Source organism: Panthera pardus, unplaced genomic scaffold, assembly GCF_024362965.1.
Source record: "Panthera pardus isolate Hobbes unplaced genomic scaffold, ASM2436296v1 HiC_scaffold_2, whole genome shotgun sequence".
Lineage (NCBI taxonomy): Eukaryota > Metazoa > Chordata > Mammalia > Carnivora > Felidae > Panthera > Panthera pardus.
In genome coordinates, this window is record NW_026526765.1 from 95,180,373 (window position 1) to 95,197,589 (window position 17,217).

The following is a 17,217-nucleotide window of genomic DNA, read 5'->3' on the forward strand; positions in this document are numbered from 1 at the left end:
CCACCTAGGAGGATTATACTAAACTGTAGCGATGTTGTTCTGGGATTTTTCAGGTTGGGGGCAAGAGTGGATCATGGGGGATATTTTACTTATTGTTGAATACATTCCTGTATTATTTGGATGCTTTATAATAAGAATATGCTCTTCTATAATGAGAAAAAGATAATTTAAAAATATTTTCTGTAGCTTTGGACTGTCACTATTTTTGGCAATGCCTAGGATCTGGAAACAGTCACTCGCTCTTTGCCATACTCCTGCCTGATCTCAGACCTATCTATTCTTATATTTTCCAACGTTTCAAAGGATAAGAATAAAATAATTTATCATAAGAGACATTAAATTCATATTACCGAGTGTTTTCTTAGTCCATGAAAAGGTGTTTGTTTTTCAGGAATATATGGAAATGGCCACTTCCACAGCTCCATTTTACAGACAGGGATGCAGGCTCTTCCGAGGCTGATCCTTGGCCAGTGTTAGACACACTTCAGATCTCTGCCCTGCTAACAGTGACACAGCCTTCCTAGCAAACTCATCTGGGCCTCAGCAGCGCTGTTGGCCCCATGTTGTTGCTTTCCGGAGCAGGAGTGGAAAGCCATCCCGGGCTAAGCCAATGGGATGACTCCCCCAGGAAACTGGGTTTGGGGCTGACAGTCACAATCCAGTGTCTGGACCTACAATGTGTAAACCCAGGGGCTGTGAGGCAGTGGTCTCCTGCCCACCTCATGGGCAGGAGCTGCTGAGCCAGGCACAGAGGGAGGCAGTGAGGAAAAGCCAAGAGTGAACCTGCTCTTTCTTGTCGGCTTCTGATGAGTCTCCTTCTTGAGGCTCAGCTGCCATCCCACTCGTGGATCCCATGAGACACCCCTGCATCTCAATCTTGCTTGAGCTTGGCTTCACTTGTTTGGGATCAAGGAGCCCCTAGACCCTAAGCCAGGAAGCGACAGAACCAGAGATCAGACCCAAATCCCCATTGCATAAGTCACTCATTCTCTGCTAGGCCCTGTCCCCTCTGTGCTGTTCCCTCCCCCACCAATGGAGTGACATCCATTCACAAATGCTGCCACCGAGCCTCAAGACACTCAGCTTCTCCTGGGGGTGGCACAGAAGCAGGAGAGGACTGCGCCCCTATCATAGCACAGCTGCGGAAAGCTCTGACGACAGATGTGCCGCTTGAGTTGGATTTATTTGTCTGTAAACATGTCACAAGTTTTGGTGTGGGAAGTACACCTTCACTCATATAAACAGCAACACTAGGCTGTGTCACCTCTCCATATCCTGAGTGATTCCTGAGAGGTGCCTGTTGTCGTTTATTAATAATTATCCACAAACACCCCCATCCCCTTATGCAAGGTTCACGGGTCTGCCTGCTGGAGCAACACAGGTGTGTGGGAGTGAAAGAAAGGAAAGTCTATCTTTAAAAATTTTTTTAAGCTTTATTTATTTTAGAGACACAGCACAAGTGGGGGAGGGGCAGAGAGAGCCAGAGACAGAATCTGAAGCAGGCTCCAGGATCTGAGCCGTCAGCACAGAGCCTGACGTGGGGCTCAAACCCAGGAACCATGAGATCATGACCTGAGCTGAAGTCGGACACTCAACCAACTGAGCCGCCCAGGCACCCCTCTCTGACTTTTTAATGCTGTCTTCAGCTTGGGAGGAGACCCTGAGGAGTTGGAGAGGACCCAAAAGAAAAGGTTCATTCACATGGAGTGAACAAAGCAAAGACAGTAAGGGGCACTAGGCAACATCCCACATTCACCGACTCCTGGCTTTGAACTCAATGCACTGACCTTGAAGGCAGTGGGAATCATGCCTTTCAAGCAAGCTGGGAGGGCATTTGGGTGCTGGTACCCATGGTAGGGCTCAAGGCTGGCCATGGAGCTCCGGGCCAGTGGTTTCTCAGAACTATAATTTCCCAAATTGGTAAAATTTTAAAAAGAAGTGGGAGGGTGGGAGACATACACAGGATAGTCAGCTTTTAATTTTGCCAAATGACAGATTAATCAAAACCAAACACAAAAATCCTAGCATCTTCTGTCATACATTTTTCATAATAGGACTTTTTGACCCCAAATGAGTGCTAAAAGCATAATCTCCGTATAATGAACAGTCTTTCCCCCCAAATGAGTTAGTAATCTTACACCATCACATACATATGATTATAATTATATATATGTATATAATTATCCTTGTTTTTCTCATATCACTCTAGACTTGTGAAAATTTCATCACAGATGAGTCACTACTCCTGCCTTCCCTCTGCTAGGTGCCTACCCCTGCAGGACTTGGGTTGAAAGGTATATTATTTCATGAGCTCCTGGCAAGCAAGAAGACAGAGGACCCCCCCCCACCCCAAAGGAAGTCTGCAATCTCTGTGGGGAGGTGAGGGTGTGGTGGTGAGGGGTGTTTCATCACTCACTGTGATGAAAATTCAGGGTGGTTTGAGAGGGAGGCACCCCATCTCAGGCGCTTGCCTGAAACAGTCTGGAACAGCCCACGTGTTCCTCTTTCTGTGCCACCTACTCCACTGTTTTCTCTTATCCACCTCCCCCTTCTTCCTGCTCCTACCAGCACAATGATTCATAGAGCGGTACTTATACTAAATGCGTTAAGTCATTAAAAAATTCTCCACCATCTTGGTCCTCGCCTTTAAAATTCAGATATTAAAGAATGTACAGCTTGCTTGGAGACAAGGATAAGCCAGAATTATCTTCTGTGGTTGCAAAGCCTGCAACTTCTATTCATCATCTTTATGCGTCTGTTATGTCAGTGGAGTGTAGCCATAATCCCAGAATGGTTACTGCATACACAAAATAATTTAGTTTCGGAAGGGATTACCTCAACCCACAGCTCTGTTCTTATTAGCAGATGTGGGAAGCTAAAAATGCTAATGACGAGAAAATTGGAATAGACTGGGACTCTCTCAGGTATTTGCAGGTGTTGTAACATGAACAATGTAATCAGTTAAATGTAAAGAAACCGGAAAATAACTTCTGTCCGCAATTTTTGAGTCTTGGTGGATAAAACTGGGGAAAGCTGCTGGAAGTTTGAGCAGGAAAGTCTGTGGCTTTGGTGGCTACAGAAAGCAACAGAGTGCACCTGGGTTTGGTGGGCCCATGGTGGCTTGGAGTCTATGGAGAATCAGAAAAAGCCCTCCCACCCCAGCACCTTGGAGGGCTGGATTTAACACAACTCCCAGTTGAAATCAGAGAAGGAAAGCATCTCCTTTCTTTCTCTCTCTCCCCTCCAAGCCCCACATTTTTAGGTCAGAATTAACATCAAATTTTCACTTTGTTTAAAAGTAGAAATAGTTCAAGCCTTTTTGCTAGCAACCTTGAATTAAGAGATGGTAATTGGCGGTCTTCCCACTCCCACTCAAGCCTAGTTCATCTTATTTAAAACCCTAATTTGCTTCTTTGGAGGCCAAGAGGCATGAAACGCAGTCACTCGATGCTGTTTCCCATCAATATCCTAAGGCAGCAACTGAGGGGCAGACGACCACAGTCTCACTTGGGGCTGGGCTGGGAACAGGAGACATAAAGGAGCCCGGTAGCTGAGCAGTAGAGGTGGAGCTCTTTGAGATGAGATTTAGGTTAGGGGCATGGCAGCAATTCATAAGGAATGCCAGGACATTCCTGTAAATGGGACAGGATGGAAAAAATTGTATTTACCAGAAATCTTTACAGGGAGAGAGTTGGAAGGACTCATTCGATGAGCTGCTTCATGTTGAAACTATGGGGCTTGTTCAAGTAAGTCATACACGGCTTTTGTTTACCTGAGAAGAACATGCAAGTTGGGGTCAGAGCTGAACTGCTTAGACCAATAGAGAAGAGGCAGAATGCTACCACCAGAAAGCCTCCCTATTAACCCTTCTGCCACATAAAGCTGCTAACTCAGCTTCTTCTGTAAATATATACCTAATAAACCTTCCATTGGTTTGAGGAGATTTCAAACTGCTGAGGACATTGCAGGTCTAAGAGAACTTGGCTGGGCATTGTGTTGGTGGGGTGAAAGCAGAGCCCATTGAGTCCTTAGAATGGCTGCTAGTTCATGGCCAGGGTCTGTGGGGAGGGGATCTGACTGTGCCAGATCAAAACGAGCCATAGAACATGCTGTTCCAGGGCACAGACTAGTAGATGAAAGTCACATGCCAGTGGCCAGACCACATGGGCCTGAAAACTGCCCTCTTTACACAGGGGAGAAATATTCCAAGTTCTTTAATGTGTGAATGGGCACCCCAGCAGCTTCTCCAAGATTATGTTTGTATTAGTCAGGGTTCTCCAGAGAAATAGAACCAACAGATTAGATAGATATAGATATATATACAGATAGAGACAGAGATGAGATTTATTATAGGAATTTGCTCATGCAATTATGGACTCTAAGAAGTCTCATGATCTACTGTCTTCAAGCTGGAGAACCAAGAAAGCCAGGGGTATAATTCAGTATGAGTCCAAACGCTTGAGAACAAGGAGCATCAGTGTCCAAGGGCAGGAGGAGATGGATGTCTTAGTTCAAGCAGAGAGAGCAACTTTGTCTTTATCTGTTTTTTGTTCTATTAAAGCCCTCAATGAATTAGATGATGCCCACTTATGTTGGTGAGGGCTATCTTCTTTACTCTGTCTACCGATTTAAAAGCTAATCTCCTCCAGAAATACCCTTACAGATACACCAGCTCTCTGGGCCTCCCTTTGCCCAGACAGACCGCCACATCAAATTAACCATCACAATGATGATATGAGCTTAAAACTCTGTTATTTCCCCAGTGTGCCTGTCTGGATTCTCATGAGTTGCTGCCAGGTGAATGGTAGGGCCAGGGAAGGGTAGTCTTCATTCTGGGGGGGAGGGGGGGTTGCTTTCCTCAGATGATAAGACCTAAGAAGTAAGGGCTATGACCCAGTCTGCTTGTCCAACACAAACTCTGTGCACCAGGGCCTAGCCAGGTGCTGGGAATATGATGATGGAGAGATGGACATTCTCCCTGACTGAATTCATGGTTGGGCACCAGAGCAGACAGAGTTAATGACAACAGAGTCTGGTATGCACAATTGGGAGGTGGGGTAGGGAAATTCTCTGCCAACAGTGGGGGGCTATGCCACCCTCTCCCTCAATCACCAGCAATCAGGGGTGTGGTTTAAAAATTCTTGAACAATTTGATAGAATAAATGTTCAAAGGAATTAATTTGAATTAAAAGTAGTTATTATGGCAGCGTGTGGCATGACTCCATTGGCAGGAACACATGGGAGGGAAGGGAGGAGGGAATTTTTTGGAGAAAGAGGAAAGAGCCAGAGGGCGGTAGCTCTTAAATGCCTGGCTAGAAGATCTAGTCTTTACCCTACGCATGAACCATTACTGGTTAACCTTTGAGGACAAAAGCCATGTGTACTCTGTATCCCTTTTTACCCAGCATGATGTGGGCAAGGCTTCAATTTGTCCTCTGACATCTACTTTCTCCCATTCCACAGGTGTTAGACCTGCAGAGACTACTTTTCCCAGCTTCCCTGACAGCCAGGTGTGGCTATGAGGCTGAGTTCTCACCAATTATAAGATAAAGTGAAGTGTGTAACTTCCAGACCACATCCTTGAAAGGGAAGCTTTTCTTCCTTTCTACAGACAGAGCACAGACAGCGTGGGACTGAGTCAGTTTGTTTTCTGCACACACCAAGGGACAGTAGAGCAACAAGGAGAAAGGAATCTGGGTCCCTGAGTGGCTTCAAGGAACACAGTTAACCATCCAGGCCTTGACCACCCGCTGCTGCAGACAGGTACGTGGGAGAGAAATGAACTTCTGTCTTACTTAGGCCATAGTATTTGGGGTCTGTTACAGCAGATTAATTGTACCTGACCTATTACATTAGGACTCAATATGTTGTCCAAATGTACTATTAAATTATTTTTCAGAAACTCATAAAGGAAAAAAATTCATAAATGGCTGCAGAAATCAAGATCAAGCAAATGAAGAAAGCAAAGCCTATTTATCAGAGATTATTAAAGCAGCAGAGTCAGCCGCTGTCACATACGTTTTAGTAGAGACTCAAAGGCAGGCAGAGGAGTGGGAAAGCTTTAGAGTGGAGGAAAGGGAAGGCTTATGGTGCACCTGCTTGGAGGCCGGTGCCATGGGGAAGCTGGAGGCTGGCTAACTAGGAGTGGGGCATCCTGTATGATTGGTTAAAGGTGCATATTTGACTTTCTCTAGTCCTAAGTTGAAAGCAGGGACAAGGATTAGGGAATCTGGAAGTTATTAACCAAGCTCTGGCCATCTGTGGCTGACTGTTAAAGAAGTTATTGATTAGCTTTCTGGATTGTCACAAGAGATGGCAACCTGGCTTCTCACAAGCCTCATGTACAGCAGACTGGCTTCCAGGCTGTTTACTATACATAAGGGGATTGGTTTCCTAGGCAGGTTGCTGAAAGTTGTGGGTAGGGTTCTCTTTTTAGGTATGGTCTGGCCACTGTCCATTTGCATATTCAGTCTCTCATGGCTAATGAGCATAGCCTTAACACAGAGGGGAAATGGCGGTGGGGGTGGGGGGTAGCACCTTAAAATAATCTCATTGGCACAGAAAAGTGTAACTAAAGAGAAAATTTCCTATGTCCCTGATGGATCGAGAGTGCACTACTGGGCTATGCTGAGAACTGGCCAAATCACAGCAATTAAAAGAGAGGCCTCAGAGTTGAGGAACAGGGGCTCTGTGACCCAGGCTGACCAGTGACAGGATTTCTGTGGTACTCACAGCCAAATGGCATTAGGACTTGAGTTACTCCCGACACTTGCTTGAAAAGAACTGGTGGTTGGCTTCGATGCTGTCATATCCCCTGGGGCTCAAGCTAAGGGATGAGGCTCCCGGCCACCCTCCTCGCCCATCCTCGACCCCCAGAAGCCCAATGAGTCCCAGAGCACACTTTGTGGATTAGACAGACCGGTGGTCACAGAAGAAATGTGCTTTTCTTAGCACAAAGCCAGTCGTGAGCAGGACCAGACACATGAGGAGGCCCCTAATTGCCTGCAGATGTCTGAACGACACCCAACTGGCAGGCCTGTGCTCTCTTTCAGATCTGGTTTCCATTCCTGTGGCGTGTGAGACGAGGGGACCCTTCTTCAGGGATTCGTGGGCAGTGTGCCGAGAGCTCGATGTGAGCAGTTTTCCTGATTGGGGAACACCTCTCCTTCTGGTAATGGGGCTGCAGACATTTGAACTCCTGCACTTCAGTTTCCAAGAACATCGAGTGTTGATCTTTGCAGGAGACAAGCACTGCTTTATGCTTTGTTCTCTCTGTGGTTACTCACCCCCAGCACTGTGGGCCTTCTTTTCCCCAGGCTTCCCGGGGGCCCCAAGAACTTCAGGCGATCTCAGAAGAGTCTGGGCAAGGAGTGCAGCTGGCTGTCCTGAGGCAGGCTCTCGAGTTTCCAAAAGGGAATTGCACATTTCCTAAAGGGAACTCTTGGTTCTCTCTAAAATCCTGCCTACTTCCCTCAGTCTCTCTTATTCCTATAACCATCTACTCAGAGAATCAAGCCCCAAACCTAAAAGCCATCCTTGAGTCTTTCCCTTCCCTCACCTCCACTGTCAGGTAGTCCTATCATGGTTCCTTTCAAAGTGTATCAGGAAGAGATTTACTTGATCTAGTCCCTCCTACCCACACATTTGCTCTCCTATAATCCATTCTCTTCAACAGTACCAAGAATAATTCTCTCATTCTCTCAAAGTGTGTACTACACCCTCTTCTTCCTTCACACTGGTTTTCTCTCCCCTTTTCAGGATCTTTCTTAGCCTGAAATATTCCTACCTTTCTCATGTCTAGCGTCTACACATTTTTTCAGGTCATCTTAAATTTCCTCTTCTCAGAAGTCTCCAATCACTCTGTCTAACTGAGTCCCTGCTGCCTTTCTCTCTCCCCCTTTATTTTTTAACAGCAGATTTTATGGTTGTTTATTGTCCACTGTCTATCCCCTGCTTGCCTGTAAGATCTTGTTTGATACCTGTTTCTGGTGCCTAGCACAAATTGGTTTTCTTTAAATCTTGAGTAAATGGATAGATGGATAGATGGATAGATTGGTAGATGGATAGTCTTTTTTGGGCTTCATAAAGGTTACTTGAGTCTAATTCCCAGAGCTGAGCCAAACTGAGTCTTGCCTTATTCTGTAAACTCTGCCACGTGTCAATTCAATTCGATTCAATTCAATTCAATAAATATTTATGAAATGCCTACAATGTGCTAGTCCCTGGAGATACACAATCATGAACAAGACAGATATAGACCTTATGGGAAAGAGGGGTGGGACAGAATTAAATATGCAATTGTAGTCTAGAATAGTGCCATCTATAATTATGATGTGAGAAGTGGAGGGTGCTGCCAGAGCACACAAAAGAAGCATCTGAATGTAGTCTGGGGAGTTCAGGGGAAGGACAGACAGACCTCCTGAGCACTGTAATGCTACCTTTCCTAATCTTCTTGAGTGTTTGAGAAAGTGGAATAGTGAAATCTGATTCTGACAAGACTTAAGTTTTGAGTTCCTGCCACTAATCAAGCATTGTTTCTAGGCACTGTACACACAAAGTCTCTTCTCCCTACAACGATCTTGCCAGGTAGGTATAATTATTGCCATGTTACAAATGTGGAAACTGTAAAAGCAAGCACTATGCCCAAAGCTATTGTTTTAGAACAGATCCCCTAAGAAATCAACCGAGGTAGAGATCTATATACAGGGGTGCTCCTGGAAACACCACCTGCAAGGACTTGAAGGCAGTGGGGTTAGGCCAAGGGAGAAGCTGAACAGCGAAGCAGGTACAACAATGGCTTTGATTGATACCACAAATGCTCTGGAGCTGGGAGGGCCCCTCAGAGTTCTGAAATTAGATATTAGGTGGGCTTTAAACCCCTAAGTTGACTAGTAATTGGACCCAGGCCATCCCTGGGATGAGGGTATAACCTGGGGTGTGGTAGCCTCCTTCAGCAGAGGGCAATTCCTTGAGGTGGGGAGTAGATTGTTAACTGCTAGCAGCTGGGAAAAATGAGTGCCTTGGTCCTAACCCTATCACCCCTGCAGCCACCCAGATCCTCCACAGTAGCTGGGCTACTGTGTCGATGTGTCCCAGGGCTCAGTCCTAGAACCTCTTCTCTTCCCTGTCTACCATCACTCGTCAGTGCTATCAGTGATTCCCACAATTTTAAATACCATTTACATGATCCCACATTTATATCCTCAGTTTAGGTCTCTCTTGTGTGCTTCAGACTCCTATGCCACAGTTTATTCATCATCTTCGCCGAACAATTCCAAAAGTGAACTCCTGATTCTGCCCTTCCCTGCCATCAGTTCCTCCTACATCCTTCCTGTCTCAGTTGATGGCACCTCCACTCTTCCAGTTGCTCAAGCCAAAAACCTTGGGCTCCCTCTTGAATATTCTTCTCTGAGACTTCATTCAATCCATCAGGAAATCCTTTAAAATATACCCCACAGCACCTCCCCATTTCGCTCACGGTAAGTACTTGCAATGGCCTGATCACCCCTCATCGCCTTTAGCCACTTATTTCCTACCACTCCCACCCACCCCATTCCATCCAGACGTGCTGGCCTCCCTGTTGTTACTTGAAGCGACCTCAGGACCTTCCCGTGGAACCCTACTCCCCACACATTTTGACAGCTCTCTCCTTCACCCCCTTCAAGTCTTTGCCCAATGGTCCTCTGCTCAGTGAAGCTTCCCTGAACACACTAAATTGCAGTCTCCATTCACGGTCCCTACTTGATTTTATCCTCAGCACCCATCACCTTCTAACCTACTATGTCATTTAATTAATTTTTTATTTATTACCAGTCTCCCCCCAGCTAAATGTAAACTTCCCCAAAGCAAGGACTTTTCTGCTTTGTTCACCATTGTCTCCTTGGGGTCTAGAACAGTGCCCACCACCTAGCGGACATTCAGAAAGCGTTGTTGACTGGACAGTGATGCACTCACTGTTCATCAACACTGGCATTCAGAAGTGGGTCGATCTTGTTCCAAAAGCCTGTTCTTGCCACCACACCACACCACACCTTTCTTGCATAATCAAACCCCTTTAAGACATATGTAATGCCACAGAGTGACCAAAAGCAATTCTTGGCCCTGCACGAGGTCACACAGACTACTCGGCCAGGGTCTATATATCAGAAGGGGTTTCAGTCAGGCTTTGTTTACCGGGTGAAAAGAATTTCTCAGGATACTTCATAGGCGAAAATCTGGCCCCCAGGCCCTTGTGACAGGGAAGTGATGGTGTCAGGGCTTCTGGAGTCCTCTCTGAGTGAAACAGGTGCAAGATTCTGACTTGCTAAGTGATTCACAAGGCTTTCTGTGGTTGCTTAGGTTAAGGTGGGGAAACCCTGAGCTGCACCCTTGTACAACAGTCCTCAAACCTTCTCATAAATCAGGCCCAGGCCTGCATGTCTGCTCAGGCTCTGACCAACTTATCTATATATTCTGATGCTATTCAGAATTTGTTGTTAAAAGAAAGCTGGGGACAAGAAAATTTGCGACATTTCTTTTAATGACAGCAACATGTAAGTGAGTCTCTCTTCTTCTTTTTTTTCCTTTGTGTGAGAGAGAGGTCTTCATTTTACTCCAGCCTGCATCTCTCCCTGGTGGCTTACACCTGGTCAGAGTCACTTATCTGTGGTATCTCCCTGGCATTGAAGGTATCTGAGTTCCCCTTCTACTGACAAAAATATAATGATTCTAAGAAATAGAATTCTCCCCGTAAATAATGATATCCAATGGGTGGTGGTGGGAGAGGGAAGCAACAGCTTTTATATTTGAGAACGAAGAAACAGAGTTTATATGATCTATATAAACTCATTCTGTTAGACTTTAAGCTGTATTAATTTTGTTGCATTCATTTCTTAAAGGTCATACATTATTCTTACAAGATCTCTAAACTTAAAAGAATACTTTTTCCATGATGTAAAGGAGATGGGAGGAACTTCCTGCAATAAGGAGAATCTGAGCTGCTGTAGATATGACCCCTCCCACAATATATATAATTCCCTTCTTGAGTGCCGGAAACAAAGAAAAACCAGTGCCATGCATGTGAGCTGGTGTGGAGGGAGCCCAAGGGCGTTTTGGACAAAGACATAGATTTAGGGGTAGGAGACAAGGCTGGGGGTCTGTGCAAAGCAGGGAACCTAAAGGTAACATTCTGTTCCATCTTAAAGAGCCTTAAAGAGGAGCCCTTCTGTTCAAATGATTAAGGCAATGCAAGAAGAAATAGAAGCCATTAAAAAAAAAAAAAAGAACAGTGTGTTTGAAACAGGCATGTTTGAAAAAGAACAGAGCTTTGCTTGCCTTAAACAACCTCCTCTACTACATGAATACTCACACTTCTCTGAGCCAGTACAAGAAGAGATGAGTTTATTTTTAGAGCCAATAAAGTGCATATTGATCATTCCGATCTTGAGATTTCAGATCTCAACATTTACTGACCGCCTATTTCATGGTAGGCACTGATAGTCCCTGCCTGCTAGGTCTCTCATGACCACCTGGCCTTGGGAAGCAAATGGCCATGCTGGCCCCTCTGTATAGTCCCTAATACTGGCCAGATGCTCAAAGTGGTGCTACCTGTACTGGGCCACAAGAATTTCCCAGAACATGAGAAAGACTGTACTTTATACTTCCAGCCCAGGGTGCCCATGGCAAAGTCCAGATGGAAACATCACGGTCTTATTTAGTGGGAGAATTTTTTTTAAAAATGAAATTCTTAGTATCAAAAACTATTTTACTGGTGACAGGGGAAGAGATTTGAGGAAGGTATTCTTAGTATAACAGTTCTCAATGAGTATACATTGAATTAAATTATAACTCAGTGTTTGTGCTGCCCTATCTCTGCTGTGTTATACCAGGATATTCTGACATTTGGGATAAAAAGAGGCTTGGCAGGAACCAAGGCATTTATAATGGGAAAAACAGAACATTTTCTTTTCATGAAGGATAAAACTTCATCACATGTTCTCCAGATCAGATTTTCTGACATGTGCCCTTTAATCCAGTTATTTTTTAGGGACAGGGAGGAGGTTAAGGATGAGGGTGGATAGACCTCTTTGTCCTATTCTTAGCAAAATGATAGTCCCCTTGGAATGAACAGCTTTTGTACTTCAAAAACATTTAAGACCATTGTCCCTCACAAGGTATAGCAAACACATTAAACAATATGATCTTGGAAGTGTCACCTCTCCAAGGCTTTCTGCTTTGTGGGTGGAGACCTGATATTCTTGACAGTCTGTGGATTCCTCTGTCCTCCTGGAGAAAAGTAAGGGAAAGGGGGTGGTTTCTATAGCTGGGAAAGCCCAGAGTCTTCAGGGAAAGCATTGCACAGGTATCTTGGAATCCAGGATAAAGCTGTTTTATTCATGTCAACTGCCTTTGTGACCAATGCCAACTGTTCTAGTCTACAGGATCTGTGTGGGGAAGGTAAGGGGGCTGGACAGCAGGGTCAGAGTGTTGAAGTCTATTCCTTCGGTTGGCTAAGGTTTTCTTTTTCAAGCAGGGGAAAAAGCCATCTTAATTTTGAGAACCACTAATGGTATGATCATTCTTATTTTTGGTGTGTACAAGTTACATACATACACATATATACATATACTATTATGTATTAGTTTCTGAAATCAATGTTATTTTTCTGATGTTAAGACAACTGGACTTCAATCACTCATTCTACCATTTCACAGGTGGAAAACAGATCATCACTCTCTTTTATGAAGCAGATGAACACTAACCTCCATTCCCCAACCCACGACTTTGCCCCTAGTTTGTTCTCTCACTCAGCTCAACTTTGTCTTGTCACTGTTTGGAATGGTGCTTAGGCTTTGTGAGATGCATTCCTCTCTCCAACTCATAAAGCATTAAAATAGAAGTTTTCCTTTGCTCCTTGGGCCATTCTCAAAGGGAAGCTTTTTAAATAGTCCTTCTACAGAAGTCACCAAAAAAAACAGAAAACAGGAAATTAAATGAATTACCAAGAAAATCTGCATATGATTCTAACTTTGCTTTTCCAACTAACGAAGATAATATACCCTGAATATAACACAAAACTACAGAACAATAAAATAACTTCCATGGGTCACATTTTTGCCTATAATTTAGTATCAGGATTTATAATGCAAATATTATTTTTTTCTCTCAACACTTGAGGGAAGAAAGTGACATTTTCTTTTCTCTTAAAGAAACTAGGAATTTGTATTTTGTTTCTATCACTGGAATGAGCTTTTAAAAACTATCTTGTGACCCTGTTGAATAGATTCTAAGTGTCTGTGATTTTCAGAATAAAATGTACATAATAGCAAGAGCAAATAGAAATCTGTTTTAACCAAACCACAGTTATCCAAATGCTGCTGTTTGATCCAAACACGCCGTGTTTTTCAAAGCTACAGGCACGTGCACACACACTAACAACAAAATCCCCAATCCCATATAGATCTCAATTGGAAGCGTTTTGATTTATGGTAAAAGTAAGCCCCCAACCCCCTCACCCCAAACAGGGAATGATTCAAACCAGCATCTCAGGGAAAGGTAACTGATCAACTCTGAGACTTCTACTAACAAGTGTACTTCAGGGGATACCAAGGCCATTGCAGACTCCATCATGGGATTGGGGCCCTTTAGACACTAGTATCTCTGTCCACATTAGGAATCCTTCCATCAGCTGTGGAAGTCCACGGCAGTCTCCCCCATGCCTTTTCGAGCAAGCCCATTTATTACTTTCTGTTTATAGGCTGAGAGAAGCCCAGCACCAGCCTGTCATCAGCAGGCACATCCCTGCCTCCCGATCACCGGCTGTGCAGGAAAACAGGGCTAGGGGTGGGCAGAAAGCTAGGTTTTGCTATTACTTAAGACATGCATTGGGGAGGCTCCCTGAATCCACTGTCTTCCATTCCTAGAGCTCTCCTTGTATGGTGTCAAGTAAGTGTTGCCCTAGTATGGCCATCCAGAATTAAACATGACCAGCTTCATTAAAGAGTTTTCTACAAGAGAAGCTAACTTGGCTTTGCCAACTATGGTCACTAGATCCTTGACTAAAACTGTTTGTTGGATTCTACCCAGTCTAGGTTTTTTTCCAATAAGGAGATGGTCTTTTAACTCAGGACTTAATAACTAAAATAACTAAGATGGAGTTTGCCTACCAGTTGGAAAGAGAAATGTTCAGAGTTTTTCTAAACTATTAAAATAGCTCATGGGGTGGAATGCTATGTAGCAATGAAGAATCATATTCTAGGCCATATATATCATATATAGGCAATTTGTTGGCCTATGAAGATGTTTACGCTATATTACTGAGTATAATACACAACAGAAGTACAAAATGATCCACTGTATAAAAAGTAAATTACTTACATTCTGTAGCTCAGACTTCTTCTTAGCACCTTCCAGTTTCTAAGCTCTTTGGCTTCCCTGATTCTTCTTTCTCCCAGCCTGGGGACCCTTAATTTAATCTGGGAAGAAAGTTCAGGAAAGACAACTTATTATCACTGAGCCTTAGTCTTCCGGATATTTCATTCTTGGTGTATAAGCACCATTCTCGAATTCTTTAAAAAATAAAATCCTATTTCCCTTACACAGAGGGCTAATTCAAACCAAGGTTTTCTTAGCTCATTAATGAAGGAACTGGCAGCAAGACAAAAAGCTTGAAATTTTGAGAAACAGAGATTATATAGTTAGTGAGAAATGGAATCCTGAAATAAGATTATTAAAAAGATACTAAAAAAGCTAATGCCCTACACATAAGAGTTAGGTTTTATCTTCTTTATTTTCTAGCCTCCTCCCCAGCCCTTAAATATATCATCACACCTTATCATTTTTCTACAAGTGAATCTTTAACTTACCAGGGTTGTACAATGTCTGGTCCACAACCAAAGGGACATTCCCTGAGTGAGTCAGATAACGCTTCACAGACTTTCTAGAATGGTCACACAGTCATCATTTTTGTCCTATTTCCAAGTTTTGGTTTTTGCTGCATAATGATGTAAACTGGGTCCTGGGGGTTTAGACTTTAGAAATGCCAAAACTAAGATTTGATTCTTCTCAGCTTTTCTGACATAATAGTTCTTCCTTCCTAGATGTAGGAAAGAATACTCTTAAACTGTGCTGAGGAGAGCTAAGAACCAAACCCAAAGTCTCTGGAACTGGGGCTATTAATGGGTTGACAGGCACAGTGAACACTTAAAACAGGAGGATTAAGTGACTATTTTCTGAATGCTGAATGTAGACATTTCCGGCTCTTTTTTTCTCTCAGTCCCAGAATGAAGACACTCAGTCCTTTGCCCTCTTGGAAGGATATAGGAAAGACAACTCTGGTTTAGTTGGCTAGTGCAAAGGTGGGTCTTTCCCAACAAATGGCTTACTCACCCTACAGTAAAGCTTAGGACTACCAAGCCCAACCTACATATTCACAGCTTTCAAACAGCCTTTTATCCCCCAACCCTTAATCATGGGTAGTTAAAGAATACCAGACATCTGAGGAAAGTCTCCACTTTGGAAGAAAGAGATGCAAACAAAGAAAAAGCAACTTGGAGGAAAGACAAAGAACACTTTTAGAAAAAGAAACCAATTATAGGCAATATATCAGAGAGCTAAGAAAAGATGCTGTATACATGAAAAAAGAATGGAACATTATGTGCTTCTTCTTCTCTCTTACACAAAGAAATATGCAGTGAACAAAAGACCTCCTGGAATTAAGATTGTGATAGCAAAGTGAAGAAGGAATGGAGATAGAGCTGAACTCTTGCCCTTAGAAAGTAAAGTAAGAAAACAAAGAAAATAGAAAATTAAGAGGATGTGTCTAAGAGACAAACAAGAATTCAACTACCAGGTCCAAAAGCCAAATAGCAAAAATTCCAGAAATCGAAAACAGAGAAAACGGAGGGAGGAAATTGCCAATGAAATAATTCAAGAAAATTTCCAAGGCCGAAATACAAGATTTTCCAGATTGGAAGGGCCTGCCTTGTGCTAGCACTAGAAGCCAGAAGGTAATAAGCAACACCTTTAGAATTCTAAACCTGGAATTTTCAATTTATCTACACTCTCATCAAATGTGGGCATAGACTAAAGGCATTTTTAAAGGTCTCAAAAAACTTACCGTCCATGCATCTTTTTTCCAGAATCTACTGGAGGATGTGCTATATCAAAAAGAAGAGATTAAACTCAGCAAGGGGAAGACTAAAGGAAAATAAAAAGATAAAGGTAACTGGAGAGCCAAGAGAATCTCCAGCTAAGAGACCGGAGAAAAACAGGGAATCTCCACAATGATGGCAAAGGGAGATCCCAAGATGACAAGATGACAACGTGTCACCAGCTGAGTACCACCAACCCAGAATGCCACAGTGTGTCTCAGGGGCCAAGCAGGCTGCTGAGACTATTATCTATGCCACCCTGTCACATCCTCAAAACAAGAGACTATAGCAAGCAGGAAGATAGGAGACTGGGAAGCAGGGAATATAATCATGAGAAAAGCAAAAGGAACTCCCAAGATGGTAACAGAGGGAAGTTCGAGATGACAGCTGAGTGGTGGCCTAAAGAGAAATATGTACATTTTAAAATACTATTTTCAGGGGTGCCTGGGTGGCTCAGTCGGTTGAGCATCCGACTTTGGCTCAGGTCATGATCTCACAGCTCATGGGTTCAAGCCCTGCGGTTGGGCTCTGTGCTGACCGCTCAGAGCCTGGAGCCTGCTTCGGATTCTGTGTCTCCTTCTGTCTCTGCCCCTTCCCCACTCATACTCTGTTCTCTCAAACATGAATAAACATTAAAAAAAATCCTATTTTCATAAAGTGAAAAGGACTTTAAAAAATTGGAAGAATGTAAAATAAAAGTCTTAACAGTGTATCTTTGAGTGGCAAGGTAATTGGTAACTACTGTCTTTGCTTTTCTGGGTTTTGCAGGGGGATATAAGGTGTTTATGCAATAAAAAAGACATTGACATCTCTCCAGAAGGAAGAAACTCTTACCCATTGGTAGTCACTCCTGACTCCTCCTCCCAGTGCTTGGAAACTATTAATCTAATTTCTGTCTCTATAGATTTTTCTATTCTGGATATTTCCTATTGATGAAATCATACACATATAACCTTTTGTGTCTGACTTCTTTCACTTAGCATTAATATTTTCAAAATACCTCCTTTTTCATCCATCCAGCAAGCATTGGCACTTCACTTTTTTAATGAGTAATATTCCATTGCATGGATATACATTTTGTTTATCA

General features: G+C 43.4%; 1 long non-coding RNA gene across 1 annotated transcript; it reads left to right on the forward strand.

The window, feature by feature from the left end:
- The first annotated feature begins 5,618 nt into the window (after positions 1 to 5,618).
- LOC128778292 (uncharacterized) lies at positions 5,619 to 16,889 on the forward strand. Its single transcript, XR_008423818.1, has 3 exons — positions 5,619 to 5,763; positions 7,053 to 7,132; positions 16,119 to 16,889. It is a non-coding gene; the product is annotated as an uncharacterized LOC128778292 (long non-coding RNA).
- Positions 16,890 to 17,217: the final 328 nt, after the last annotated feature.